The 14,741-nt window shown below is 38.3% G+C and overlaps 1 long non-coding RNA gene across 2 annotated transcripts in view; it reads left to right on the top strand.

Moving 5' to 3' along the window:
- The first annotated feature begins 12,513 nt into the window (after window positions 1-12,513).
- Window positions 12,514-14,741, top strand: part of LOC112958126 — a 5,624-nt gene continuing 3,396 nt past the window's right edge. Inside the window, exons 1-2 of one of the 2 annotated variants that reach the window (XR_003251351.1) lie at window positions 12,514-12,594; window positions 13,926-14,009. This is a non-coding gene — a long non-coding RNA (uncharacterized LOC112958126). Of the gene's footprint in view, window positions 12,595-13,923; window positions 14,010-14,741 lie in introns of those variants that run through there. The other variant, XR_003251350.1, reaches the window with a different exon arrangement.

The raw sequence follows: 14,741 nt of genomic DNA, 5'->3' as shown, positions 1-14,741 counted from the left end.
TGAATTAAGTGTCTTGTGAATGTGTCAGGTTTGATTTGACTTTCAAACTAAGCTTTTCTTAGATTAGCTTTTCTTAGACAGTGAGATTTGTGGTTTAGCAAGCATGAGCAAATACAAAGATTTAATCTAAGAAGGATTGCTATTTATTTATGAAAGATAAACTAGAAACATAGTTTATAGCTTTTAAACCACTGTCTTGTCAAGATTATTTTATTAATAATCTTTATGATTAAAGATCATGTACAGCATGATTTAATAACAAGTAGGCAGATCCAAAGATAGAGGTAAGTGCTGGGACACTGAGATTCTAAAGTGAAGCATTTATTCTTCAAATTGCCCATGCTGTCTATTGCATCAGTCATAATTCAGGCTACCCACATTCACAGCCCTCCAATGAGGAGTCTGGCTAGCAGGAAACACTGAAGAGAAACTTATCTGGACACAGTCCCCTTTGAATTCAAGCACAACAACTGGTAGTTAGGTACTACCATAAAAATTGACTTCAGAGCCTGCAGAATATATGCAGAATATAATGTGGAATTTGGATAGATGTTCAAATTCCATATTATATGAGTGGAGGCAAAAAAAAAAAAAAAAAAAAAAAAAAGTGTTTTCTTGGTTCTTCGGGGGATATGCATTAAACACTGAATAAAAAGCCGAGTGAAATAATCCTGCAGTCAAGATCTGAATTCAGAGTTTGTCAGGTTCTCCACCCCTTCATTTATACTGAGAAATTAAGGCATTCCAGGAACTGATCCTAGAGTATAATCATCTCTACTGTCAAAGAGAGTGCTACAGGACTCAGCTTTGATTTGAACCAACCAATGTCTCCTAGGTAGATTAGGAGTTAGTACAGGCCAGCTTCTGTTCCCAATAGGCTCTTCAGACAGTTTCAGAGACTAAGAGAGCTTAATTTAGTAATGTAGAATGTTTTATGCTTCTTGTCCATTGGAATCAGAGAACATATTTAATTTACAGATATAGATGCCTAATTGGATTGACACAATGGAGTTTTAAAACCATCGCCACAGGTATCCTAAACTGAAAGCCACAAGATGAGTGTCAGAGAGCTGCTGCTTACCTATCATATCACACCCAAATAGTAAGCACAGTTTCATCTAGCTCTACCTGGTGGTCATTACACACAATCATTGTTTTGGACTATTGTAAAACACGTTAGACAAAACTGCTTTTCAGCAACTGTATGATTACATAAATCAATCATAGAAGACTCTGTTTTATCCCAAATTTTCTGTTCAAATGCAGCTCATTAAAAACCGAAGGCAGCTTTTATGCCTAGCTTTACTTTGTGCTAACTTCTGTCACCACTGTGGTGAAACATCCACTGTATAAAATTAATATCAATAGTAAAATCCCGGTCTGGAAAGTAAATGATATCTGGATCTATTCTTACAGACCAATTTAGTATTAGTACACTCTTTTACCACAGAAATTACCTCAAGTTATTCCTGGATAATGGAGGACAGACTTAGCCTCTTTAAAACAGCCTATCTAAAAATAAATTGACTAATGAGGGTCGTGCAGCTGCTGGGATTTCACTGAAGAATTTGAAAGTCTGGCTCCACCTCCACAGTCAAAACTCTCATGCTGACACAATAGGGAGATGCAATGTTAAGTGAGTATCCTATGGCAGAGACAGGCAGGCAGCATTCCCAAACAGGCACTGCTATTTTTAAAAGCAGAAGTGTCTTATGAAACACAAGAATCTACTGCAGGAGAGACGTATATTCGTATATATAGCGGGTTATGTGGAAAGATTACTTGAATGAGTATTTGTGTATGTTTGAGAGGGAGAAACAGTAGAGCAGATGAAATAATAACCAACATGAATGAGGTGCTGGGACAGAAAATTGGCATCAAATTAATGCACAATATTTTGGATAAAAAGGTGTCTCTGTGCTTCCTGAAACTTGAATGGTTGCTCCGTTTCACTATGAACTTTGAAATTCTGATCAACCAAACCTCCCTTGATTGGCACACTGTAGAAAAGCACACGAAGTAACTCACACTTCGTTACACAAGTATTTAATAATTGTGCTGCCCATCAATATGGAGAAGCACCTAATTTCACTCCAGCAATTCAGTGCTGCAGCTCACAGTATTCACTGACAAATCCCTTAGTATTTCACACTTCACTTACTTCTCCAGCTTCTGCTGTGAAGCCACTGGAAAGGAGCTCAGAAAGAAAGCCCAAAGGACTCTACATTTTCTATAGCTTGACTGGATGCAAAAAAAAAGGCATAAATATCTGATCCAAGTAAGCCACAGTAAAGCACCCTTTTTATATGGGGAAAACAAGCTTAAAAAGCTTCTTTTTTGAGGACTGTGCATGGTTTCTAAAATTTACCATCAGCCACATTGCTATTTTGCAAAGTCACTGAATATCCATGTGCTCATCAGAAATTGCTCTTGCAGCAGATAAGCCGAGTGTGCTGAAGTACAGTGCTGCTTTACCTCACTATTACTAATAACAATAACTTTTCCTCAGATCTCAGTGATTACAATCAAGATCAACTAGCCTTAACATTTAAAGCTTGATTATTTAAAGGTTTCTCAAGGTCCTTTGGCAAGTTGTGTGAATCCATTTTATGTTTTTTCAAGGAAAAGAGAGGAAATATGTATATACACACGTCATTTCTTTCTGCATTTGATTAATTATCTGGTTGATATCCAATAACCTTCATAGTGATAAATATTCCAGAACTGTGTTAGCTACATTTCTAAGTGGAAATCATGTTTCCATATGGCAAGTTCTGCAGCAGCAAAGCTGACTTATGCGTTCCCACACTGTTCAATTCCTACATGTCACAGTTCGTTTGCATCCACATCTGAGCTGGGTTCATTCTTTAAGACCAAAGCCATAAACCTTTTCACTTTATGTTTTTCAGTTTTGCCTCTATGATAGGAGACTTTTATGCTGCAAAATATCTGGCCAGTTATTTTCAGATTCTGAGCCATCTATACCCAGATATGGGCTCGGTTTCTGCCTAAGGAAGTGAATTTAAAGCTAGTTTTGTGAGTCTGCATAAGACACAGTCACAATAGTGACTTACGTGCTTTAGTAGCTTTTTAACTTACTGAATTTGCCATTCAATGGCAAATTAGAAACAGTTCTGGACTGGAAGTACACTGTGAAGCCTGAAAAGCAGAACAAGTGATGAGGTCATACACTGAAGAATAATTTGCATCTTAATAATTGTACTATATACATTTTATTGCTTTATTATACATAAGAAGAATAATCCTACATGTGGCTATTGTGCAATACATATTCCTTAAGAGTTTACTCAGGAGGACTGTGTTATGAACAAGTACTAAGAAAAAAATACTGCTGCATGCTGAAATGCTTTTTTGTTAACTGATGTACATATGAAAAGGACATATCAAGTATCTGACTGAGAGAACTGGAACAGTTACAAGATGAGCCTGAAGTCTGAGCTTTGACATTTGAGATTTTCTGCTTTTGATTTGCAACTTGTTTCCTGGGATTCCTACAAAATCTACCTTAAATCCAGCACTTATAGAACAAACTTGCTAATTATTATTATAAGTTACGATCTGTTCCTTTTACTTTGAGAAATACCACCTAAAATTTTCTCAGATCCACTCTCTTCCAAGACCATGTAAATGTTTCTTGACAATAAACTCTAAATGCCTGAAGACCTAAGAGATCTAAGTTTTCTATGAGGCAAAGGTGTAATTTGAAGAAAAATACAAATTAACTAATTAGAGACTATACGCTCTTCTAATAACTATTACACAATCTTAGCCTTGTAATCTTGTTGCAGAAACAAGCAACTGCTTCTGGATGTGCATTAGAATATGCTGTTAAAGCTATTAAAATCACCTGTAAAGATCTTCTCTAGCATTTGTTGTTTCATAGAAATACCCAGATCTGGTCGATCTGGGTTCACCATTCCAGCTGAGGCAAGAGATGGAAAAACCTCTTAAACTAAACTTTCATCTTAAACTACTGGTAATGTTTTGCTTAAACTCCAGAACATAAGTACTTAATATCACTTATTGTGTACGTAAATATTTAATAGGAGAGCTTCTAACTATTTGTTAGGTACCTGTTCCTCTTCAAGTCTACTACAGTTTTGTTCTCAAAATTATCCAATACCATAAGAAAGTTTGTTTCCTGCATTTATAAAAGTGTTTCTGTCTCTTCATGTGAGATCTTAACTGTGGTGGGATTGGATGCCTCAGGCTATTGGTCCTGTGAGATACTCTACAGATTGTTTCTGATTAAGCTGCATCTCAAGTGATGAAAGATTGCTCATCATCTTTTGGGGGCTTGGCAGTCTTTGTGAAGAGTTGGTCCTGTTCCAGGGTGTAGTAGACAGCTGTCATGCAACAGCATAAGCTATAAAGTGTCTGTGTCAGGGAGCAGTAAAGGTCACCTGCTCCCTAATGGACAGGAAGCCAGGAACCAAAGGTGACAACACAGCCAGCAGATCAGAAGCCTTACTGCCAAGGTCACATTCCACAGCCCCCAAGCAGGACAAGCAAGGGGAGTCCAGAGGTGGTAGCCAAGTTCAACCAAAAAGCCAAATCATCAGGCGAGCCTCATGGTGCTAAGTCTGAGATCAAGTCTGAAGACTTGACCAGGCAGGTCTAAAGCTAACTTAGGAACTCAGAGCAGAGTGAGTTTGAACCAGATGATCTCTGTAAGTCCCTTCCAATGTCAAGCCTTCTGCGATTCTGAAGTAGTAACAGTGCCATTAGCCTGGCTAGTGAAGCACTAACTCTATTCTAGTGACCATAAATCTTCTTCCTTGCCCTGAGGCAAGTATGATAGCTTCTAAAATATCCAAATAACTTCCGTAAATGTATTCAGCTCTTGATGTTGCTGAAAACCAAAGGGCCAACACAATAAGAAGCTGTTTCCCAGGAATGATAGCAATCCTTATTTATCAGGGCGATACGAAGTCTTCCAACATAGTTTTTCTTGGATGATCTAAATTTCCTTAGTTGTTTTGCTTCATTTTTACTGAATACAGCCATCTCTTTCTCCTGATAAGTATCTGTAATCCATGCATTTATTAGATTCAGACTATGCTATAGTCATTCACTACCTGGATAATGCATGGACATCAAGCGGTGCAGAAAATGACTACTTATGAATAGTATGACCATGACCATGGTTCTAAATGTCACTTCAGTGGCTCTCAGATCAAGACATGAGTTTGGGATAAAGCCCAGTATGCCACAGGAATCTGGCTATGGATCAATCCTCTAGAGAATTTCAAGGAACTCCAGAATCTGTTTTTTTTTTCATGGTAGACTTTAATATCTCAATCCTGAAGAAGACACATTTCATTTTGAAATTCTTTCACACTTTCTCTCACCATTACAAAACAAAATGAGTCATAAAATATCCCAGCCTTGAACATCTTCTGTAGCTAGGGAGGGAAAATCTCAGAGACGTTCATCTTGATTGTATATAAAAAGCAATAATGTATTATTGTGATATCTGGAAGCATCTGTCTCCAAAGCAGCTTGATTATGGACGTGTCCCCTGAGACAAAATCTGCAATGTGCTACACATTTAGAAGATATTTAGAAGATAGTCAGTCTAGTCCCAACCAAGCTAATTCTGGACATGGAAACAATACAGCTGTCAGTAAGATGTTCCAGACAAATAAATTAGACTTGCTAATTAACCCATCTAGCTGCATTTTTAGAGGCATATGGTCCATGGCACAATGAGTTTCCACGACTGTGATCCAGATCTTCCCATAGAAAGGAAGGTATATGTTGTTTTAAGAGACAACAATGGCAGACCCATGCGTAAAGCAGCCTAATCTCAGATGAAATAAAATATGACAGCTTGAACAGAGACTAATCATGGCTTCTTGTTCCATAGACAAAGTCAGCCTAAGTTTATCTTGATTTCTGCATCAGAGTGAGCCCTGGTAGCAGTTCACATCTACTAAGATTGAGATGTTCATGACCATGAATATCTTTGTGGAGTCAGATTCTTTGTCTTTGCATTTATAAAGCAAAAATGAAAAACTCCAGCTTTTTTCTCTATTCATTTGTCCATTGATTCCACATATGCTCCAATGTTCCATATTTAATTTATATATTTCTGTGTTTTCTACATTTTCCTTTGTTCAGAGAGCAATCAGGGAAAATTGATACCCACAAATCCATGTGCCTTGATGGGATGGGGAGCACCCCAGAGTGCTCCGTGAGCTGGCAGATGTTATAGCTTCACTCACCATCATCTTCAAAAGGTCCTGGAGGATGGAGGAGGTGCCTGAGGACTGGAAGAAAGCCAATGTCACGCCAGTCTTCAAAAAAAGGCAAGAATGAGGAGCCAGGCAACTACAGACAAGTCAGTCTCACCTCCATCCCTGGAAAAGTGATGGAACAGTTCATCCTGGCTGTTGTCCCCAAGTGCATGGAGAACTAGAAGATGCTCAGGAATAGTCAGCATGGACTCACCAAGGAGAAATCATGCTTGACTAACCTGATAGTCTTTGATGATAGAATGACTAGCTGGATAGATGAGGGGAAAGCGGTGGATGTCATCTATCTGGATTTCAGCAAGGCTGAAGGTGTCCACCAGGGGTCAGTTGGCCAATTGTCAGAAGGCCAACAGGATTCTGGGGTACATTAAGAAGAGTGTCTCCAGCAGGTCTAGAGGTAATTGCCCCACTCTATGCAGCCCTGGAGAGACTACATCTGGAGCACTGTGTCCACTTGTGGATTCCTCAATACAAGAGGGACATGGAGCTGCTGGAGAGACTCCAGCACAGGGCTACGAGGATGATTAGGGGCCAGGAAGATGTGTCCTATGAGCAAAGGCTGAGAGAGCTGGGCCTGTTCAGCCTGAAGAAGAGAAGACTGAGGGGGGATCTGAGTGAGTATAAATACCTCAAGGGAGCGGGGTGAGGAGGATGGTCAGGCCTCTTTTCAGTGGTGACCAATGACAGAACTAGAAGAAATGGCCACAAAATGAAGCACCAAAAGTTCCACAGGATGAGGAGCTGGTGATCCTGCCCCTCTACTCAGCTCTGGTGAGGCTGCACCAGAGGTGCGGTGAGGGGTAATGGGTATAAATTGAAACACAGGAAGTTCCATCTCCATGTGAGGAAGAACTTCTTTCCTTTGAGGGTGACAGAGCCCTGGAACAGGCTGCCCAGAGAGGTTGTGGAGTCTCCTTCTCTGGAGGTCTCCAAACCCGCCTGGATGCCACCCTGTGCCACATGATCTAGGTGACTTTGCGTGTGTAGGGGGGTTGGACTAGATGATCTCTAAAGGTCCTTTCCAGCCCTAAGGATTATATGAGTCTATGATTCTTACCCTTTCTGGGTGTTCTGTCTTTACTCACAGAATACATCTCTCTCTGTTCTTTCCAGTTTAACGAGGAAGAGGAATCTGATTTCTCTGTCCCTTTTTCTCAGATAAGAATTTCTCAGGTAGGAGTTCAGCATAATGTAAGGAGTTTTTGTCTTCAGTAGACTGCATTGCCAGATATAGAGAGGCACAGTAAATGTGAAAATACATTACAATTTTACAATGGTACACTTAAGGACAGAATCCATTTGGGAAGAGTGAATGGAACCTGAATCCCTAGGCAGAGTTGGTGAAGGCAGTGCTCTCCTTCTCATTTACTCAATTTTTCCTCATTTTTCCTTTCCTTCTTTCTGATCTTTTGTTACTACTACAACTTCACAGTACAATTGTCTACCCAATCTAAGAATTCTTAAAGGACTTTAACCACTAAGTCTTTGGAAAATGCATGGCTTAAATTAAAACTGGATAAGGAATAGTTCTCTTTTTCACTTGAATTCAGAGAAGTGAAAATAGAATTCAATAAAAAATGACTACAAGCGAAACATTTCCTCATGAAATGAAATTAACAATAACAACAAATGCTCTTTGGTTTGGGGAATTCAAAATGTTTCATTATTATTTCTGATCTTTTTGTTTCATGTGAAATAAAGTAAAACAAAAAGACGTTGTAAAAATGAGAAAAAAAAAGTACTTGCTGCTCCCAGAAGACTAAAAAGAAAATGTTTCTACGGAAGTGTACTATTATGATTTTTCAACACACCATTTTATCAGAGTTGATGTATTCCCATAATACATTTTTCTTTTGACAGATTGACATTTCCCAGTGGAGGAATGATCTCAAAGACTGTTTCTGATGTGTGCTTTCAGATGATCTGCAGTTCTCAAAGCAAAGCAGAAGTTGTAAGATGTCAAAAAAGCTATAACAATCCTGTAAGTTTTTTTTTTTTTTGAAGCAGATATATAATTATATTTTGTATTCAGCCTTAACGAATAACATAGACAAACACAGTTGTGACCTGATATCTCTTCATCATGAGAATGTAGATCCTGTAGAAAATCCTAGTGTGATACTCAATATTTTGGCTCTTAATAAACATTTCCTATTGATCTGTGAAGTTTCCAGAGTTCAGTAGCTGCTCAGAAGCTCAGCAGACTGAATTTACTTTTACTGAAAAGTACATTTACTAAAAGAAAGGCATTTATTTCTTGAAAGCAAATAAATAAGATTGAGATTCAGCTTTTAAGCAGAGATCTTCTCTGAGATTGATGAGAATTACTGCTTTTTGCACTTAATGATGGCAAGATCTGGCTGAGAATTTAGACCATTTTTAAACTGTGAAGCTGTAATTGTGCCGACACTGCTATGAAGCCAGAATAATTCCAACAAAGCTAACTTACACCAGCAAGAACTGAGAAAAAAATGGCTCGTTATCTCTTTTCTTCTTGGTAAGATGTACTTCTTTTATTCTTACAAAAATTGGTGTTCTTTATTATTAAATAATAATAACAAAAAAGTTATGGGCACATTTTTGTCCTCTATAAAATGACTCCTTGTTTGTGCTATTGTTTGTGTTGACAACTGGTCTTTAGACATCAAACCTTTTACTTAAAAGCATGAGCATGGAAATCATTATGTTATCAGTTCTGAGACTAATAGAATTATATTTCTTATTATACCTTGCACTATCAGAGGACATAGAGGTTGTTAGCAACTGACTGACTTACAAATGTGTATGACAAATACAAAAGTAATGTGGTCATTTGCTATGTTATCCCATTTTCATTTGAATAACATTCCTTGAACTTGCCATGGACTATATTACAAACATAGTGATGTCTAAAAAATTTGCAGCCTGGGAAGGTGGCCAAACAATATCTATTTACTGCTTTACTCTATTTGTTTTTTTTAATTCTAAAACTAAGAAATGTAAAAGAAAATTACCAAGTAGTAGGTTCAAAACCAGTTCTAGGAAATGGTTCTTCCCAGTGTGTTAACTATGTAACTTTTTGACAGAGCACACTACGAAAGATAAGACTTTATGTGGGTGCAAATCAGTGGACATATATAGAAATAAATGTGGAATATATGTGGAATAAATAGACAAGCTCATAGAAGAAAAAAGTTATTAGTATTTTTAAATGCAAATACATAACTCACTGATCCAACAAATCTTTTGAACAGAAATTACTAAAGGCTGCTTCAATATTTCAGAGAAGTATCATTATTTGCTTGTCCTATTCCTACTGTAGTGAGGTACTCCATGGATTTGGGGCTAGACAGACCTTTGGATTGACTATGTACAGACATCCTTAAGCTTTCATATATCCTGTATTGCTTTTATCGCATCACAGCTCTAAGGAATTCACACCTCATTTACCCTGGGGTCACTACTATGATCACACAACCTTGTGAAAGGCTTGTGAAAATTGAAATGGGTGGAGGATATGGAACTGAAAGCTAATCTGAGTTACAAATCTTTCTTTAAAACATTTATTTTCATGTATTTTCCACTGCTGTTTCGTCAAGCTCCTGCAAAGTTTATCAACATGTTTGTCATTGAAATTTCCATTTACCTAAAACACTACTGCCTGTTGCAACATGAAATTAATCCATTGACTGCAGACCTATTCACCTATTTGCAGACCTATTAATAACATTCTTTGCATGCTTCAGTAGTCACAGACAAGCCATACATCTAATAACTGCTTTTGAACTACTGTCAAGCTCTTTTAAAACCTCATTAAGACTGGATTACTTGTTTATATTAATCCTGGTGGCCTTATGCCAGTAGTCCTGATTTAAACTGAATATTGTAACATGTTGCCCATAAGACTAGAGGAGATGGCAAATTTATAATTGAGGCTGAAAGAAATGGAAAAAGAGGACACTTTCCCCAAGGCATTTCTTGGTTTGTTGGATTGTCCACAAAAAAAAAAATCTATCATAAAGTTGAGATGGATAAACAGTTGCTTTTAGTTCATTGGCAATGAACTCAATAATCCACATATTCTCTGATGCCAACAGGGGTGCTTTTTACTTGCCACCCAGGCATAAAATATTTATTTGCAATATAAGTACCAAATTCTCCATGCTTTGCATATTTATATTGCATTTTGTGGTAACCACAAAAATATTCTGATCTTTCCAACTTTACAGATGAGGAAAACATAGACAGAGAGAACTGACCTGCCTGAAGACATAATACGTCAGCAGTGGAATGTGTGAGGTTTGAATCTGTAGCTCTCAGGCTTGTCCAAGCCAGTTGACCAAGGTGGTCTTCTCCCCATTATTACATTTTATTTCTGAATCCAAGAATCAGGAAAATAGTTTCAGATCAATATGGGAGTTAACCATTCTGGAAAGTTTCACAGTGCAAATTTTGCTCTTTGGAGAGAAGTTAGATGATGATGAAACTCAGTTGGCTTTCTGCATAGACAAACATGGTATGAGAATGCACTACTCAAGACATTCCTTTATACGCTTGCCAAATTTAAGATTACTTCACGTTTTCATTTTTACAGTCATCCATCAAAGGCTCAGCCCAGTGAGTCTTCTCCACTGAACAGAGAAAGGAAAAATGAACAGTCCCAGATAAGTGCTCTGAATTCCTTTGGTTGTCACTGAGGAGATGTGCTCTCAAAATCCAAATCCCTCAAGAAGACAGCACCAGAGAGGAAAAGTTGGCTGAGACAGCTTATTTGCTACTCTAGGTATGTCAGTGGCAGATTAGCCAAATTCTAATTGCTGTTCAAAGTGGACTAAAGTATTTTCTTTGGATGGATTTGAACAGAATTGTCAGGGGAACGGGTTTTTGGAGGGCTTCCCTGAAATTTATAATTCTAAAGAAAGCAGTGTTGCATTTTTGAAGGCTAAACTGTTAATGCCTATAGTTTTTAGAGAGTGCGTAAAAAAAGTGTGATAGCTTCATCTATCTTGAATGACAGACACAGTCTGGACAGGACAGGACAGAAGACTCATCTTCTCAAGAAGGCAGCACTCTGTGGAAAGGGAGTTCAGCTTTGGGAAACCTCCTTTGCCTCAAGTGCCTTTTATTTTCTTGTAATGAGTGTTATCACCTGTGTTTTGTTATGTAGCCATGGCGCTCTTTTTTATCTTCTCCACAATTTAACTCTTGAGCCAAAGTATGGACTCACTCAACTTTTTCCTGATTCCATTTGTTTGATATCACCCTTGTCATAGAATTCTGTGGAAAGCAAGACCAAATATTCGGCAGTAGGCAGAATGTGAAGCCTGTCTATGTGACATCTGACTCCTAGTCTAAATCACATGAGCAAATTACTCTTGATGGAGCATAATCTGACAACGACCATGACTTACTGACCTAAACTAAACTTCACCTTTTTCCCCCACAGGAGTTTTAAAAATACTTTTCCCAAAGGAAAAATGCTGCCTCTTGAGTAAATCAAGGTCAATGAAATAGGAATCCATAGAAAAACTTAGATTGGAAAGAATGCCTGGAATTACCTAATTTAATTCCTACTCAAAGTAGAACTTACTTCAAAATCAGGCTCGGAACCTTGTTCAATACTGAAAATTTCTCAGATTATTTTTGAAATAAGTTACTTCCATACAGCACTATAGAAAATTTTGGATCTTTTTTGTTGAACAGCTTAAAGTACTTTTGAATTCTTTTTAGTCTGGATAAGATGTGCTAGCCTTCTTACTTTCATTCATTTCTGCCATTTGTTTTCTCCCTCTACACAAGCAGCAATGCTTATAGTTCAATTGCTCACTGCAAAACTTAGAACTTCTTGTGGGGCTTAGGCACCCATATCAAAATATTAATTCAAGCATTATAAAGATTACATGATTTCGAAGACCAGCTGCATGTTTTGTTGTTGTCCCAAGACCTACCAGTGACTCACAGGCCAATATGAAGGAACTGCTCTTTTCAGGACATCTCTATATCTGCACATTCCACCTCCATCCTGATTTTTTTTCATGTGCATTGAAAGAAAGGTCTGTGGGTTCTGTCTGCCACTCAGGCAGTGTTATTCACAGCTGCATGTACTTGAGGAATACTATTGTTGATCCTTACATGCCTTGGCCAGCTGTTTCCAAGATTTCAAAACAAGATGAATAAAGCCTTTGTTAAGCCTGTCAAATGCTTCCCCTCTCTGTTCCTGGAGCCCAAGAGGACATGAACCACTTTCTACTTTATAATTTCAGCCTTTCACAGCTGAGAACTTGGTTTTCCTGGGAAGACGTGCAACATTCAGTCAACTGCTATCCCCATTTTATCGGTAAGAGATATATCTTGTTTGGTTTCTACCTAAAAGGAAATACAAACAAAACAGGAATCATACACCCTTATGTGTTTCAAACATAAGTGCCCTTAGCTCAATGTTTCTACCTCTGTTTTCATTAAAGTACAAATTTGGTGAGCTCTAACACTAATCTTTTCATATCTCAGCATGTATGGTAGCATTTTTTGACAAATAAATATTGTATTTAATTAAGGCTCAGAGACCTTGTTTTCTGAGCAAAAATAAAATTGTCGTTACCAGTTCTTCAATAAGGAATTACAAAATGATGCACCACTCTTCTGCTATGATAATTACTATCATTCTGTTATATCTGCAGGATAAAATTGGCTGCTTTTACTGATACTTCACCATGCATTTAATAACAACCTTCCTGCCATAAAGCTTTTGCCAGTAGAACTGGTTCTTCTCTTTCACTCTCACATTTTATGGGGGGAAAATGAAACACTGAAGAAATATCGATTCTCTCCTTAGAATAAGTGAGGTCAGTGTTCCCTTTCCATCTCAAGACAAGGTGGTGCATTATATTATTTAAGATTTTCTTTAAAAAGGGGAGATGGAGAAAGACAATGATGGGAATGTGTGACACCTTGAGAAGATCACTGGTTCTCTAGGGTAGAGAATGACAGCTCTGGGAAAGATGAAATTAGACTGTGGAGGGTGCAGAGGAATGAACAGAAGTTTGAAAGAGGAGCATGTTCTTCTGACTAATTTCACACTAGCATCAACTAGTGTGTTGTTGCACCCTGTTGCTTGTGGTCTTTGAACGCTATGCCCTTTTTTCCCATAGAAAACATAGTGTCGAACTGTGTTTGTAACTTTATTTTCAAGCAGCTGGTCAGACAACCAAATTCTATCATTACCTACCACCATGTATTCTTCTTTAGATCCCATGACAGAGGTCTTGGGAAAGCACATGTTGAAAGCACAAGAATTTAAATCTATGCCCCTCGGTAATTCTACAGAGATAAGAATATCAGGGAAGATACAAAGGGACTGCAGAGGGAGTGCTCTCCTTTTTCTTATGTCCCCTTTTTTTTTTCAGTTTGAGATCTACACATCCTAGAAATGCTAGAAAAATATGGGTCTTGGAGGCAGCACTTTTTCCCTTGAAAAGTATGACTTCCCCTGAGACAAAAGCTTAGCACTTAGTGAGGAAGAGAATTTGAAAACTGGATGGAGGAAATGATGGCTAGCATTGCAAAATCATGAGCAACTAGTAAAATTTTTTTTTTCTGTCTTGAAGAAAATGTCTTCTCTCTCAATAACTTTAGCTTTTGTAACATAAATAAAATCTTGGATTTTCACAGGAGTGCCTTTCATTTTTAGAAGATGTTTCCCTTGACATAGGCTGATTCCTCTGCAGTGGTTGTGGAAACGTCACGGAATAAATGGTAAGTGTGTGGGCACCCAAAGGCCAAATCTCCTTTGCAGATGATGCACCTTCTTAGACTTTTGAGGATCCACTGCTAACTTTATTGGACCCTTCAAGTGAGAGATTCCAAAACTGGCATGTTATGTCTAGTCTGCAAAAGGTTGGACTATCATAATTTGAGGTAATGCAAGTAAGGCCATTATTTATTTATAAAATAAATTATAAGCCCTTCCAAATGAACTCTTAGTAACAGAGATTGTTAAAGACAATCGAGAGCTTTAAACTAAGCAGGAAGGGGAAGGGGGAGTGTCATATGGACTGGGGAATCAATCCTGTAAAACCTAAGCCAATGGATATCCAACCGGCCTAYGGTGGTGGGGAAGTACGGCTAGGGCATGATTATAGAGGATCCTCTCTCATGCCTCCTGGGAAAAGTTCAGCCTCGATTACCTGCCTGAAATGCTTATATACCAATGCACGAAGCATGGGGAATAAGCAAGACGAACTAGAGATCTGCGTGCGGTCCCAGCACCACGACCTAATAGGAATCACGGAAACGTAGTGGGATAGCTCTAACGACTGGAGCGCTGTCATGGAGGGCTATGTGCTCTTTAGGAAGGACARGSTGSGAAGGCRAGGTGGTGGAGTTGCTCTGTATGTGAGAGAGCAACTGGAATGCATGGAGCTCAACCTGGGAGTGGATGATGAGGGGGTGAAGAGCTTGTGGGTAAGGGTTAAAGGGCAGGCCAAC

This window comes from Nothoprocta perdicaria, unplaced genomic scaffold (assembly GCF_003342845.1).
Source record: "Nothoprocta perdicaria isolate Ctin4 unplaced genomic scaffold, notPer1 scaffold_80, whole genome shotgun sequence".
Lineage (NCBI taxonomy): Eukaryota > Metazoa > Chordata > Aves > Tinamiformes > Tinamidae > Nothoprocta > Nothoprocta perdicaria.
The sequence above is the reverse complement of the archived record's forward strand: the minus strand, read 5'-3'. Positions and strand labels throughout refer to the sequence as shown.